This window comes from Columba livia, chromosome 3 (assembly GCF_036013475.1).
Source record: "Columba livia isolate bColLiv1 breed racing homer chromosome 3, bColLiv1.pat.W.v2, whole genome shotgun sequence".
Classification (NCBI taxonomy): domain Eukaryota; kingdom Metazoa; phylum Chordata; class Aves; order Columbiformes; family Columbidae; genus Columba; species Columba livia.
The window spans coordinates 60,923,576-60,939,482 of record NC_088604.1 but is presented as its reverse complement, the minus strand read 5'-3'; positions in this window follow the sequence as shown (position 1 = coordinate 60,939,482).

Genomic DNA, 15,907 nt, shown 5'->3' with positions numbered 1-15,907 from the left:
TAGTAGTGAACTGCATGCAGCAGCAGTGGGTTTTACTCTGCTGAACTTTATGTTGAAGAGAATTTAGCTTGGTTATTCACCGTTACCTCACACAGTACTTGGGCTCCTCAGGCACAGAGGAGCATACGGCTACAGCAGAGCCAGGACTGTTTCTGTAAGAAACCTGCAGTCTACACAAATGAGTAGGCAATGCCTGTCCCACTTACTGAGGAAATGTTTTCTGGGAGTGAACCACATGTGGCATTATTACCTATAGTAAAAGAAAAATTTTTCTATGGCTGCTGGCACCTGACAAAGGTGCAGAATTCTTCTTTATGTCCTGACATAAATGTCAATTGTCAGAATAAATACAGGTACAAATACCAAATGGCTTGCAGATTCTTTGCAAGAAAAATAAAAAGCATTACCCTTAAAACAGTCAGAATACACTGGAGGTGAAGGGGCTTAAATCTGTATTCCTCTAATATAAAATAAAGTTACATACAGTTAAATATAGTTAAAATAACACAGTTAAAATCTGTATCACTTTAATATATTTCCTGGGCCAGAGACACAAAGGTTGAGAAAAGCTACTCCGCAGCCCCATGCTTCTGCTTCCCCAAGTAGCAAGTGATAAGATGAGAGGCAATGGCCTCAGGTTGCACCGGGGAAGGTTCAGATTGGATATTAGGAATAATTCCTTCACAGAAAGGGTTGTGAAGTGTTGGAACAGGCTGCCCAGGGAAGTGGTTGAGTCACCATCCCTAGAGGTGTTTAAAAGACATAAGGATGAGGTTCTTAGGGACATGGTTTGATGCTAGGGTGAGGTTATGGTTGGACCCAATGATCTTAAGTGTCTCTTCCAACCAAAATGATTCTATGATTCTGGTGCTCACGTAGTACTCTGCTCCCTTGCACTAGTAATTATTTAGTATTTTATGTTGCTGCAGAGACCAGAAAAAGCCACCCCAGGCAATATATGGCTCTCTGGTTAGCACAGCCGAATGTCACCCTCCTGCTCTGTACGAGACAGCGCCCAGATCCTGGAGGAGCACATGAAACTGCTGGGTGCATGGGCTGCCCCCAGCTGGGGGGAGCCCCACAGGCACTTGTGCAGCCCACCCACCACACACTGCGGGGCCAGCAGCCTGATTTTGGTAAACAACCATTTCTACCTCTCCAGTAGCCATGGGGCGTGAGCAGGCAGCAGCACAGCAGGTCCTCTCAAGCTGTGCCAGAGGCTGCACCCACAGGGGAGCAGCAGCATCCCTCCAACATCTGTGGGCTCCTGGTCCTGCAAACAGCAGCGGTGAGATGAAGGGCCTGCACTGCTGCATCCCCCCTTCAACAGCTTGCTGAAGGGACAGCTTCTGGCTCTGCCCAGTCACTCCAGAATGCTAGGAAGGCAAGGCCAGAGTGAGAAAGCAGCAGTCAAGTAGTACAAATAGAGCAGAATATAACAAGAGAGGCAAGGCACAGAAAAATTCCAGCATGGGAGTATGGCAATAAGAAAGAGACAGTAACAGCAATGAAATTTTTCGCTGGCAAGCTGGGCACTTCACCTGAGATGGTGCACTGCACTAGGCACGATGCCTAGAAATTAAGCGTTACAATGCTGGATGCTTCAATGCTGAATGCTGCAATGCATGAATCCTATTTGTCTCCCTATCCCCTGGAGTTCTGGCAAAAGCACAGAAGATGTTTTTAGATAAAGGCTTGCACAAGCCATGTGCTGACTAGCAAATCTGGCTGCTACACACAGTATCAACAATCTTTCAAAAGAAACGTGAGAAGGCAGAAAGCCTAACTTTCCTCTTGAACTTCTGCATCTCCTCGGAAGGGGGAGCGCAGAGGACATTCGCACTGCCTGGCCGACTGCAGACCTCGGGCAGTAACAGTGTGACAGTCCTCTGGTTTCTTGACACTCACCCCTTTCCCATGCAAGAAAGTTTCAGTGGTTGACATGTGAATTTTAAGCTTCTGCACATAGGCAGGTCTACACTCTGACTTTTTTCAGTTTTATTTATGGGACAAGCTTAAGTCCTTGACTCCTACCCTGATATGCTGAAATTAACAGTCCACAAAACAGATGTAGAAGCTGAAAATCAGATTTCCCAAGGGTGAAACCTCTTACATTATGAGTACACATGCCAATGACAGAAGATAATTGGTAGAAATTCAGATGCTTATGACACTCACTGCTACTTAAGCAATTTGGTTTTACACTTTTAGTAAAACTGAGAAGAACTTTTCCACAGCAGCAAAACCAGACTGGTAAGGACATGACTTGAGTAGAGTACAGAAATAGTACCTATCACAGAAGGTTCCATAAAGTGAGGTTTGTCAGGCAATGGGCAAGTGACTGTACACCTGCTGTGTGATGATAACAAAGCTCAGGGGACCATATAAAGGCAGTAACAGTAAAACACCAGGAGGACAAGATTACACATGAATAAGCCATTTTTAAAAAGAGAAACCTGTACCTAATATATGCCCAGAGATTTTATACAAAGTTCTGTGAACACGTACACAATTCAGACAGCCAAGTAGCTGACTAGACACTTGATCATTTCTGAAGCAGGCAGTCTCAGCAGTCCAGTCAGGCTCCAGCTTTGGTCCTTCTGTAAATTCCCCACCTTGCCATGTGATTTGCTGGAAGAGGTGTCACCATAGCTGGAAACAAGTCCGTTCTCAGTTACTTTGAAATCAGCCTGTCACTCTAACCTCTTGTATTATTGCTGCTTGCTGGTAAGATGCAGTAAGAAAGGAGGAAGTACAAAATATCCCAGCGATGAGATCTCCATGAGATTGCGAATGTGAGGTGTAAGTCAGCTTAGACTGACATGCTTGCTACCTTTATCATTACTTGAGAAAACATCACAGCATCAACCACACAGAAACCTGCTCAGGTATTTTTTTGTGTTTTAGTGTGGTCCCACCAGTATAATGCAATGGGACTATAATTTCCCTCTGTAGGCAGATGGCAAGATGACACAGAAAGCATTGTTGCAATCAGTGTGGGGTGTCGCTAAGACATGAATTAAAGATTCTGGACCATAAAGTCTAGAATTTTATTGGACGAACTACATTATGGACATGCTTCCAATCTGGCCTCACCAAAATTACCAGAAATTAAGATCATGCTTAGCTGATGGGTATTTTTGGGGTTGATCTGATTATGTGTCACCAATTTAGCTTTGCCTATGTCTAGCTGATTTATCTTCTGAGAAGCCCTGTCAAGCTGATTCTCTGACATATGTTTTCAAGTGTTGAAACACATTCTTATGAGGTAAATTCATATCAAATGGAGCTGATGTTGTACCACTGAGCTATCTCTTTCAGACCAAACATTACACAGGAGACTTGAAGTTTCATTTAATTTTAACAGGACTCCACTAAAAATATACGACTTGGCAGGATGTAGTTACCTAAATTAGGGCAGAGAATACATTTTAGGTACTGAGGATATCACACCTGGCCTCCAGTTGCCACTGCAAAAGAGACTTGAGGTCTTCCTATAGCACATAGGTCTCCCTATACCTGTTCTTGCAGATGTCTTGGATACCCAAGGGCATGATAAACTAAGTATCTAATATTATCAGCTACCAGAGTGATGCATATCTCTGTCCTCTTAGGTGGCCATGTATTTCTCTCCTGCAAGTTCTTAGCTGAGGTACTATGAATTGCACATGTGAAACACACATCCTTGTTCAAATAAACTGCAGTCAACCGGAGTGCAGGTTCTGCATCAGTGTTTAGATGTTCACTCTTACACTGACTTCAGATTACCTAGTTTGGATGCAGTTAGCAGGGTAGTCATGAAAATGCTCAAAAAAGCTAACCACATGGGTATTGCAGCACATGCAGAGCTCTGTATTCCCACAGTCACATTGCTTTAGATATTTCAGATACCTCAGATATAGGTCTAGATGCCATCACAAGATAGCATAACCCTGGTCACAGTGGGTGCATAGCTCTGGTTGTGCAGTGTGGAGTACCACTGCACTGTGTCATGTCCCAGACTATGCTCCTCAGGCATGTGTCCTTCACACTGCTGTCCCACTGTGGCTGCAGTGCTACCAGGTCTCGCAGACCACCCCTTCTCATGACTTCAGGCCAGGAAAACTCTCCTCTTCCCTGCACAAAACACCCCTCCTATGTATGGAGATTTCTGCTTGCTCAAAGCAGCCATGGTAGGCCAGTGCAAAATCCAGGATACCACACTTAAAAGGTTAATGATCTATCCATTATGCTAAATCCCATGCAGCAGCACTAATTCTTCCTATTCAATCATCCTTTTCCCAAGAGCTCAGGACAATACAAGAGACATGGAAGGCTAGCTGATTTATTGCTTTCATGCAAAAGGTCAGACTAAGGAAGACCAGCCACCAGAGTCTGTTGCCCTATAAGCTTAGTATCTGCCAAGCCATTGGTTAGCTTGTATTCAAAACATCCTTTAACACAGAGAAGCTGCTATAAAAATAACACTTGGAGACTTTCAGTAACTTGTACTTCACTTATCTGCTTTTCCCTGAAGCAAATGAGAAATTAGATTTTATTACATTCCAGCATCACATATTAACTCTGAAATGAAAGCTAAGACTTTCTGATTGACAGTATCAGCTATGCATACATCACATCTTCATGAGGGTGGAATTGATGAAGGTTATCACAGAAGATAACTCTACAGTAAGACTGTAGCCAAGGTTTCTGTTACTGAGTCAGAATACTCAGTGTGAACAGAAAAAAAATAGTAAATATTTTTTCTTTGAAATAAACAAGAATATCTCTCACTTTTCAGCTCAAAACTAGAATTTAGAACACATACGTCTGCATACACACACCAGTACAAAAATGTGCTCTTATATATGGCATTTTTGTCTATGTATGCGTGTGACATAGATATGTATTTATTATATATGAGCATATATATTCTCTGCAAGCTGAAAGACACAAAAGACCCTAAGCCACCACTTCTGAGCTTCTCTCTGTAGGAGAGTTACCTTCTGACAGAAAGATAAATGAAGGGGCAGCTGTGTTCATTCTCTAGTGCTCATGCTTGTTTAGTACCCTGATTAATGATGAGTGCTATACTTGGCTTAATTTATCTCTTGCAAGCCTTTAAATGCTGTTCAGAACCCAATGTAAAGTTTATGTGCAGATGGACCCACACAATAAAACGATTCCATATTGAAAATGGCTTTAGTTTAATTTCAAAGTGAGTCCCTGAGGACGTCACTGCTAGGGACACAGAATCTCAGCCTGCCTTGACTTCAGGCTCACATTACAGGTTCATTGCCAGTCCTCAAGAGTTACAACACTGCAGTAAAAAAGCCACAGTAGAAATTGTGAGAAAAAGGGTGACATTCAGGTGCTACTTAGGTAATTTTTTAGTTCATTTGGACGTTTCAGAAAGAGAGGGAAAGAAGCAGGAGTACTGTCAGAGAAAAAAAACTTATACAGAAGCCCATCCTGACAACACATATCTATCTGAGCAAGATAAGAGGTTCTAACCTTTGCTCTAAGACTCTTGCCTGAGAAAGTGATTCCATCTCATAAAAAAGTCCACGCGGAGGAAATGTCACGGCAGGAGCCTTCTAAAGAAAAAGCAAATGATGGAGTCGCGCTGCATCCTTAATAAATGTTTTAAACTACATTTTCACTTTTAGCTAAATAAATACTTTGTGAGGTGAAAGTAACTGGTAAAATGTCATAATGTGGGATCATCAGGAGAAGTCTCAACAGCTCTCTATGGACTGTACCTTGCCATTGAGACAGAGCCGTGTGAGTGAACTCCACATCAACTGAGCACCGAACAGCTGCAGAAGCTTAGAAATCACCTGTGGTGACAGAGTGGGTAACAGTAAAAATCACTTTGTTACAAAGTCAAATGCACACATTAGGGCAGATGTGAACTCAACAACAACATTCTCTGGCTTTCAGCAAGTCCAGCAGAAATCAGGAATAACTCTCAAGCTGGCAGGAGCAAGAGGCTTATTGCTCACAAACCACAGGACTCTCTCTGTGGAAAAGCAAAAATGAAATAAACAAATGAAAGGATATTTCTTCACATAATAACAGCAAAGAAGAGAAGCCAACTTAGACCACAAATCCATTGTCTACATTTAGGTAATTCTTTCTTTTTGATGAGATTAATGTTGCCACCTATTTGGCAGGACACTACTGAAACCCACAAAAGGCTTGCCAATCCTCATCAATTGGCTAACTGGACACCAGTTTTGAGACTGATCTTACTCAGAGTTGCAACTTCAACTTTTATCACCTATTTTGCTTAGTATTTCATATTAAATTTAAGTTGATGTTTTTTGAGTACAACTTCCTTAAAGAACACTGCTCTAGAGCAATGAATACAGATATTCTATTATTTTTTTAATTAGAGCTGGTATAGCAAACATAAACATAGCTTATCTTTGAAGTCTTTGAGTTTTATGTAGCAAATGTAATTTTAGCACTTATCTTTCTGAAGCTAAAATGCTCTTCTGTGTTTTGTATGACATTGATGTTGATAAATGTTATTCAGAAGTTGCAGTTTCCTGCAGAGTGAATTGTCGACATTTTAAAAGTCAGATTTAATGGAATTTACAATGACTTAAGTATTCCTGCTATCAAGCATTTGTGTGATCATATCAATTTCTTTACCATTGTATGGAGATAAAGTAGCAACAATGCTTGTTTCCTGCAGAAGTTAACAGTCTGAATTACAGCTAGTGCCTTCAAAAATATACTATTACAGAATCTTCATAGGATTTTTTTTTCTTTCAATTTCCGACAGCAACAAAATACTTGTAAAAACTGGATCTTGAGGGTTAACAGTCTGATACTGGAGTTAAGCAGAGAAAATAAAATGAACTAGCTATGAGATTTGCTTATTTTCTGAATACCTATAACGGAGCCAAAATTCTGTTTAGGTTATTGCTGTTACTACTATAAATGCAAACTCATCTTCTAGCCTTTGAGAAACAAAGTTGTGATTCATATGTCTAATTTCTAATTGGTAGAGTATTTAAATTACTGCAGTGTTAAACTTCTCCATGTGCATATATTCACTATATTGCTGCTTCTGTGAGCCTTAAAATCACCCTTCCATGCATTTCAAAGGACTTGCGTGCATCATAGCAACAATTATTGCACACAGTGGCAGTAGATTACAGACTATTAATGAATCCATTAATTTATTCTAATTCCCTTTTCTGTCCACAGTAAGATGCCTACGATCTTTCCCAATACCTTCGCAAATTAGCAGCTGCTTTCAAGGAGTAGGGTGTCATGTCCTGTTCCTAAGAAACATGGTCATGGGTGTGACTGTCCTGAGACATCCAGCTGTGGGCTTCACAAGGGATTTCACCAGATGAAAGATAGCAAATCACTTTCACAGTGAAGAAAAATAATCATGAAAGAAAAATCCAATAAAGTATTTTATTAAAACTCTAGGACAATTAACACTCATCTAGGTACTTTAAATGTGCTACCCTCCATTGCCTCCAGACACAGCAAATGCAGGCTTGATGTAGGCAGTAATTTCAGAAAGTCTACACTGCGGGAGAGGTGGCCATCAGGGTACTTGGCTTCACATTACGCTTAACAGAAACCAGCAAACACCATGTTGTTACCTAGGTTTTTTTTAGATCTTCCAGATGATGTTGAGACACCTCAGAGTCTCCTCGGTTCGTTTTTGCTGCAGCAATGCAGGAAAGTCTCCTCCTGGTAACCCTGTTCCAGCCAAGGACAGTACTCCAACATCCTTGGTAATATTTCCTTTTTAGTGCTCTCTTCATGAATGATCTGCTCCAGTTTCCTCTGCAGATGTTCATTAGCACTTACTTCCAACTACAGCTGTCCACGGGTGAGCCAAAACTCCCACTTGGTGACTGAGGAACAGTGTAGACTCAGGAAAACAAGTCAGCCTGACTCATACAGGATGGTAAGACCTTTGAAGCTGTTCAGTTGCATCTTTGCCTTTGCTGACTGGTGACACCCAGGCACAAGTATCTTACTGAAGACTACTGGGAATGTGTGCTTGGGAGGAACTCAAGCAACAAAATGTGTTCATACCAAACCTGGGAGGCTGGACCATGCCAAGGCAGGAGGCTGGATCAAATTCTTTCAACCAACACTTCTGACTCTGTGATACTCAGTGCTGAGTTCAATTAAACATGGAAATGGTGGCAATAACTGCCTTTACCACCTGACCCTGGAAGGATGGCAACCACTAAGACATGGGAGAACTTAAATTCCTCTACCCAAGAAGGAATGTCTGTGCAAGATGCGTATGTTTCAATGGTCAATGCTTTGCCAACTATCACCCCAGAGAGTCTGGCTGCACCATACCCACAGTGCAGAGCCTCCCTGGAGATGTGCAGCTCACATCCAACCCTGAAGGAGGCCAGATTCAGTGCGTGTGTGGTGCAGATGCACTCAGCACCTGGGGCAGAGTGGATGGAGGGAACTGGAGGAAGCCCACCCTCCTGAACTGCTCTCTGTGGTACAGAAGCCCTCAACATTGCAGTGCCAGGGGTCTTCTGCCTCTGCTAAGTCTCAGGAACCTTCAAGCTTTTACCACAAACCAGCAAATACTACTGACTCAAGTAAGGTGCTATGCAACAACTAGCCATGGTAGCTCATATATCACACAGCATCCAGCTGGTCTTTAATGCCAACAACCTAATTTCAGGTGTGTGTTGCATCCAAAGCAGCTGATGGGAATTACCTTGTCATATCAGCCGTGCATGCTCCTGCTTCACTGGAATCACTTTTCCTGACGTTTAGGACAAAACTGTCTTCAGGCATCTCTCTAGTGTTCCTCTGCCTTAATAAAACTCTGCTACAGTGACACTGCTCCCCCTTACATACTTGCCATCTTCCCTTCAATACAAGGGAAGCCATTCATTATTTATATGGAACTAAGCTTTCTTCATTCATTTGAATGACTGTTTCAACCGTCTCTTATAATTTATTAAGCATTTGCAATGTTTTTCTTTTTCTTTGTTATATTATCATAACACATCAGTATCACTTTGAATGGGATGGTTTCCACTCTGTTCCCAGGGGGAGGTAACGGAGCAACATAATGTCTATGTTGATTATGTTATGGTGAAACCTTTAAACACATGGGTTTTTATTCATGGTTTCTTGAGTATACCCATATTTTCACAGATGTAATTCTTAGATGGCAGTGCTGCCTGGGCTAACCAGGCCAAGTAACTGAGCCTTGCTCTGGAAGATGATCCTCACAGCAAGCACACTTGCAGTACAATTCTAGATGTGCCTTGCCTACTTGTGTGATGGCCATTCAACCTACACATACACAATAAACCCTGCTCTGCATGTGGTGGCTCCAATCTTATTGCACACTTGATTAAGAGCCTTGGCAATGCAAGTTATTCAGATTCAGGCTCCTCTGATTCTTAAGACACGTCTGACTCTGGGCACCTACATTAATAGTTACATGTGGCTTTCTAGCTGCATGAGCAAGGACACTAATCACAACAAAGTCTTCCACAGTGAATTGGAGGCCTCTTTTTCAGGAAGACACCTAGAATTGGTGTTGAAACACGAACACTTTAACAGGTGACTGAAAATCGGGCTTTTCAAACCTCAGGCATGTTAGCCATCCAAATATGGTAAGGCCCCAAACAGCCTTAAAAAACCCACAGCTGCTTAAAAATAATTTGTGAACACTGGCTAAGCCCACAAACACATTTGTCTGACCTAAGCTCAGCTGAGATTGCATCATTCTTCTCATCTCAGGTCAGGAATGATGCATATAGCAGCAGGGGACATAGCTGAGACACCTGTCTGCAGTTTCTAGGCCAGGTGCCACAATATGAAGGACAAGTTATACTCTGAGGTTTGAGGCTAGAATACATTTCCCTCCTATTTCAGGTGTTTTCTAGGCTCATTTCTGTTCTACAATACTGTATCTTAAGGTTATAAATGTTTCTGATAAACAAGAAGTCTGGTTTGCAGGATAGGTACACTTCTTTGCATACCATGAGCCTGGCCTTCTGGAGGTTCATGAGGGATCACTTGGGAGGCACGCAGGATTTCTCTTGCTATGTCTCACTGCACCACTTAATTATCTGACAAATTCATAAAGAGAAGGAGATGAAAGAAATGAAATAGCTTAATGAGCTGAGTGAGACCTACACATACAAATGACTCATTGAATCATTATTTTCCTCTCCTAACTCCTCCCCAAGAGACAGCAGGGCGATATACAATTCATGGTCAATCCATTCAGGCAGTGCTTGATCACACTTGGGTGCAACCTTCTGACATTCTGGGCGTTGTTTTCTGAGGCCAGGAGAAACTAAGTCTCTTCAGGAAGGATCTCAGTTGCTTTCTTCTTGAAGGAGGTATTAATTGATTTCCACCAGGAGAGAAATTTAGAGGCACACTTCATATTGCACACCACTGGGCACAAACATTTCTCAGAGCTCTTTGTGCTCCAGTGACTGTCCTGGGTCAAGGTCCACCAGAGGTAGTCCTGATATTATTATTACTTCTCTGTCTAGGTCAGATTTTTCCACTTCAGTGAACTCACCTTGGATTTGGTTTTACAAAACAGGAGGAGTGCTTTTGGCTGTGGTCAGTGTTTGGGCCTGCTGTCTGGACTATGCAAATCAGGATTTGTAAATACGTTGTTCAAAATAGCCCTGCAGCTGAAACTTTGAAGGGTGGAAGAATAATTTTCACTTCCCTTATTAAAATTTTTTAACTTTACGGGTTTTGGTAATACCAGTAGAAGGAGTCAAATCAAGACCACATGCCATATCCTCCTACATGTAACACCTGATGTAATATGATGGTGAATCATAATTAGTATTCTTAGTTGAACTAGAGACAGGGAACAACTCTGTAAGGGTATTAACAAGTATAGTTACTGGAAGGCTTACCATGCTTTCCTGCTCTGTTAGTCCTTATTGAAAAGCAGTTTGCTTTTATAGGGATTATTGACAGAAAGGTAGATTCAGTTGTCCGAGGCATTTTGCTGGGAGAAGATCACTTATTTTGGAATTTCCTCGTTAAAAAATCCAGAGCAGAGTGTGTGTATAGCTATCTCTGCACTGACCTGCAACAGTCAAGAGAGTTTCCTGGGGAGGACTTGCTTCAATTCAGCCATGATGTGGAGGAGATGATGGTCAGCTGCAGGTGGGACCATTCCATCTGGCACAGGTAGCACTGTCATTCTGGCTGCTGTGGAAGGGGAGAGGGGTGGACAAGGAGGTATATCTCCATTTCCACCTTTGTCACTTAAGGGAGACTATATGCAAAGCATTCACACACACTCTGGATCTTGGACGTTCGACCTTTTTCCTTGGTCAAGTTTGCATTTTTTTAGCAACAGCTAAAAGAGGCAAGAGGCAAAACATCAACAGTTAAATGATCCTCAGGGTTTAAAATATTTACTAATCTCATTCACCTGAGCCTGTGATTTAGAGAGTGCTCTGTACAGGTGTATTTCTAATTACAGCTCTGTATATGAATGATTTTTTGATTGATGCTGATTTGTTTTACTCATGAGCTTAAAAATACTTGATCAGTCACTCAATGTACTCAGAGCAAGGGAGGATGTAACAAGTAATTTTTAAGGTGTTTCAATTCACTGAGCAACAGCAGCACTTTCTGAGATGTTTCCTTTTCCAAAGTTCTGGAGAAGACCACTACTTAAATGGGATCTATTGATCTCTTACCCAAGTCCTTAGTGAAATATAAACATTTCATGCACTTGATCCTGTGACCAAAAATACCTGTGCTGTCTTGTATACCTTGGAAGTAATGAACTTTTATATAAACCTTTTATAGTAAATGACAAAAGTATGTTAGGAAACAAGATGATGAAGTATTTCTTTCACAAGAGGTACTTTATGGGGAAGATGAATAACCATTGTTACACTGAAACTAGTAGCATGAGGAATAACCTATAAACTCTGTTTGGATTCATCACTCAAAACTCTCTCCAGTAACACTCAAAAATTTTGTTTTGCCCTCCCCAGCTTTCACTTTGAAAGCTCTGACTAACTCACAAATCAAGAAAGGAAAAAAATGCTATTGAACTTATTGTTGCCTAAGTATATATTTCTTTTATTGTCAAAATGTGACTGAATTTCGTAATCAGAAAGGATGAATCATAAATGCATGAGTTCTGTTTCTATTTTCCTTCAGATACTTTCTTCTTATGATTTTTTTAAAGAACATGATGGAGGGCAGGAAAGCTAGCAGTCAGGCAGTCTTTTCATTGACACGGACAGCATCAGAGGCACTTACCAGCAAAGCAACAAAAAGCAGGGCCTGGCAAAAGATACGCTTGGCCATTTGTCTTCTGTTGAGCTGAAGGGGAAGACTGTTTCCTCTCGATTACACCAGAAAAGCCTGGCTGGCAGAATAGAAATTTACAGCACAGTACTGATGAGTACGCAAAGAAGGTTGCAAACGTAAAGCAAAAGCATCTCAGTCTAACCCTTAATCAATTACTGGCATTCAGGACATACAAGACACACAGGTCTGTTGCTATAAGGAGTACAAAACACAAATGATGTGTTTCTCAATTCTATGTAGAGGTTTCAAAACTTCAATCTTATAGCATCTTTTCACACACTCTAAGTCACACTTAAGAAAACTAAGCTTCTACTGTCGTATTGAATTAATGCAAAGGCAAAAATTTCCTGAAATGTTTTCTGAGTAACAGTGTAGGTTTGTCTTTTCCATGTATAATTTAAAAATTGGCCAGGACAACCTTGCTGTCTGTTTAATTACAGCCATTTAAATATTTCCATAGAAAGATCAGTTTTGCAAAGCTGCATTGAATTGCAGCCATTTGTCTGAACTTTCCAGTACCCTCCTAACACTCACATTTTCCTTTGTGTTTACGTTCCACAATGTCTGATGTTATCTGCATCAAAATTAGTTTTTTATTTACACTCCTGAGTTAAACTGTTTACAGAGTAAAGTGTAGGCTGCCATTTGCTGAGGCAATTGCTCTGTTTATTGGTGGGAGTAAAATTATCTGAGAAGGTTTTGTCTTCACTGTTCAGCAGGCACAGATTCAGGAGGAATGCGTCAGCAGCTTCTTTTTCTAGACTAAAATCAAATTCTATTTTGTCCAAATGGGGTTTTATATTGCTTACAGACAATAAACATGATCTGTAGTAATATATGTGCAGCCCATCTACCTCACTTTTTGTCCATCAACACACACAATAATAGTCATCACCCAAGTGTAGTCAATATGTCACCATCATCTGACATAAATGCAAAACCAAACTCTGCAAGACTCACTTAGGCAAACCTCCTATGGAAGCCAACAGCAACTTAGGCTGAGAAAGGAACATAGGATTACAGATAGTGTTGAAGCCGGAAGTTGTGTGCATTCATATATACAGGCATAAATATGCACCATTCCATAAAATAAACATATTTTGTAGAAACTTGAGTCATACTCAGAATGAGAGGGAGATTGCTGAAAAGCACAACTATGACTTGATTTTGGTTGCATTTCTCATGATCAAGGAAAGAGGGAGAAAGAAAAGGACACTTGTAGTCCCGGACTGATGGTATTAAGGCTGATTGACACCCTCAACCCTGTCATGTTCAGCATCTCCTCCCTCCTGCTGGGCTTCTGGGGCTAAGAAAGCCCAGGTTTAAGAAGCAAAGAAACACCCCAAGCCTGCCAGAAAGTTCCTTGGAGACGTAAACTGCTCCTTAACACCCATCACACAGCATCTTATCAGCAGAGATTATAATCTCTTTCCCAGGCTTGTCTGACAAAGGCAGGAGCTAATCCAAGCACCATCTCATAGCCCAAACAACTAAAAAGGAGTATAAATCAACATATCAAGGACTGGATTTTTTGGCAAAATTAATTGGTACATAGCCCTAAATGGACTTCTGACTTTTTCTATTGTATAAATAACTTCACATCTTGAACTACTCTTTTATAACAATGAACAAATTATTCAACCAACTCAGTCACTTTGGGTAGAAGCTAATTTTGCTCTTAACCACCCTCTTCTACAATTTATATGGAGTAAACCCACAGAAGTTAAGGTCTAATCCAAATTTGCTGTGATGTAAATGTGAGAGACACTGTCCAGCTAAAATTAGTTACATTCTTCGACCAATAAGTTGTTACATATATCCTTTATCTTAGAAAAAAAGTGGAGTTGCAGAAGAAAAAGAACAAATTGCGGTGAAAACAAAGCTCCACTGCGATGGGTGATAGAGGCAGCCAGAGGTGACAGCAGAGTATGGGCAGTGCCAAACTCTGTCAGGGAGCAAAGATACACAATTTGGTTGGTTGATTTTGTATTTTTTTTTCCCTTTAAAACAAAAAAGAGAGACAGACACTGGAACTGAGGGGCTAATTTCACTCCTTGTAACACTGACAGACTCAACCTTGTGTGACAATGTTTCCACTCTAGAAGCCAGGCTGGTCTTTCTCAGGTTTTAAGCGAAGTCAGCAGGGACATTTCCAACAACAAGGATAGGGGAACAAAAAAACACCAGAAGGCCTCTGCCCCCCATTTCTGCTTAAAATGCCAGTGATGTTTATCTACAAGCGATCAAGAAGCTTCAACAGAATGTGGAAAAAATTCTGTTTAGAAAAAGCTGTGTGATCTTTCATCAAAGCAGCTTTTTGGTCTTTGTGAAAAATCTGGCCAAATTCATTGGGACACATTGTCCATTTAAGTACTTGAACTTGGTTTAGGTCTTTTCATTGCTGCCTGTATACTTAAGTCCAAGAGCAAGCAGGTTTATTTGCTTTGTGACCATGGCTTTGAACTTTGAGAAGCTATGTTTTGTCTGTGGAAACAGAATCGAAGCTAGAAACCTCATTTTTCTCACCACACACCTGCAGAGTAGGCCTTGTATCTGGACAATGCCACCAAGTGCCCCATTTTTAACACAGATGGCAGAATGTGTAAAGCTGCAGGAGCTGCAGGGAGGAGGCATGGAGCAACGGAGACAGCTAGTTGGTACAGAAACTGGTGTGGAACACATGGAAATAGTGACTGGGGAGAGTGGTCCATCAGGAGCTTCACTGTAGTAACAGGCATCATGTATTTACCATATGCAGTTTTTAGTTTCTAACCTCCTGCAAATTAGAATTAGACAAACAAACAAGACATTAATTTCCAGATGCAGTCTCTCATTTTACTAGTCAACACAAACCATGCTATCACTTCAAAGCACATTGATACATAGCAGTTGGGTATCAGCTCTTGTTTGCTTGATCTTCCTTTTATACAGAAAAGCCTAAGAGGAGAATGCCAGAGACATAAAAAGCGATGAAACACAAATAGCAATGAAACACTGAGAAACCAAAAACTGGCAAAAAAGGTGCCGAGATAGATGAGATAAGATAGAAGGGAATAAAGGAACTGGGAGGACAACAAATCAGGTCAGTTGGCAGGAAAGGAGCTGGCAGGGGTCCATCCGAGGGAAGGAGATGTGCCCATGTCACAGCACTTTCAACCCAAGTATTCAGTCTATAGCACCCCACAAGCGCAGCATGCTCCCTTTAAGGTTCCCTCAGCTCCTTCCGCTCTCACTGACAGTTGCACTGAGCAGCTGCACATAAAAGACAGCAAGAGTTCTGTTCACAGCATAAAATGTGTTATTTCTCACAATCCCAGAGATGCTGAGGTGGGAACGCACCTCTGCAGACCTTCTGGTCCCACCAGGGTCAGATGGAGCAGGGCGGTCAGCTCTGTGATCAGTTGGATTTTGAGTATCTCCAAGGATGAAGACTCCATCGTCTCTCCCCATGTTCAAACACACCAGTGCAAAGTAATGGGAAAAAATCAGGCATCATGGGTTCAAACTGGAACACAAGAGGTTCCACTTTCTTCCACTGAGGAGAAACTTCTCAGTGAGGGTGACAGAACACTGGAACAGGCTGCCCAGG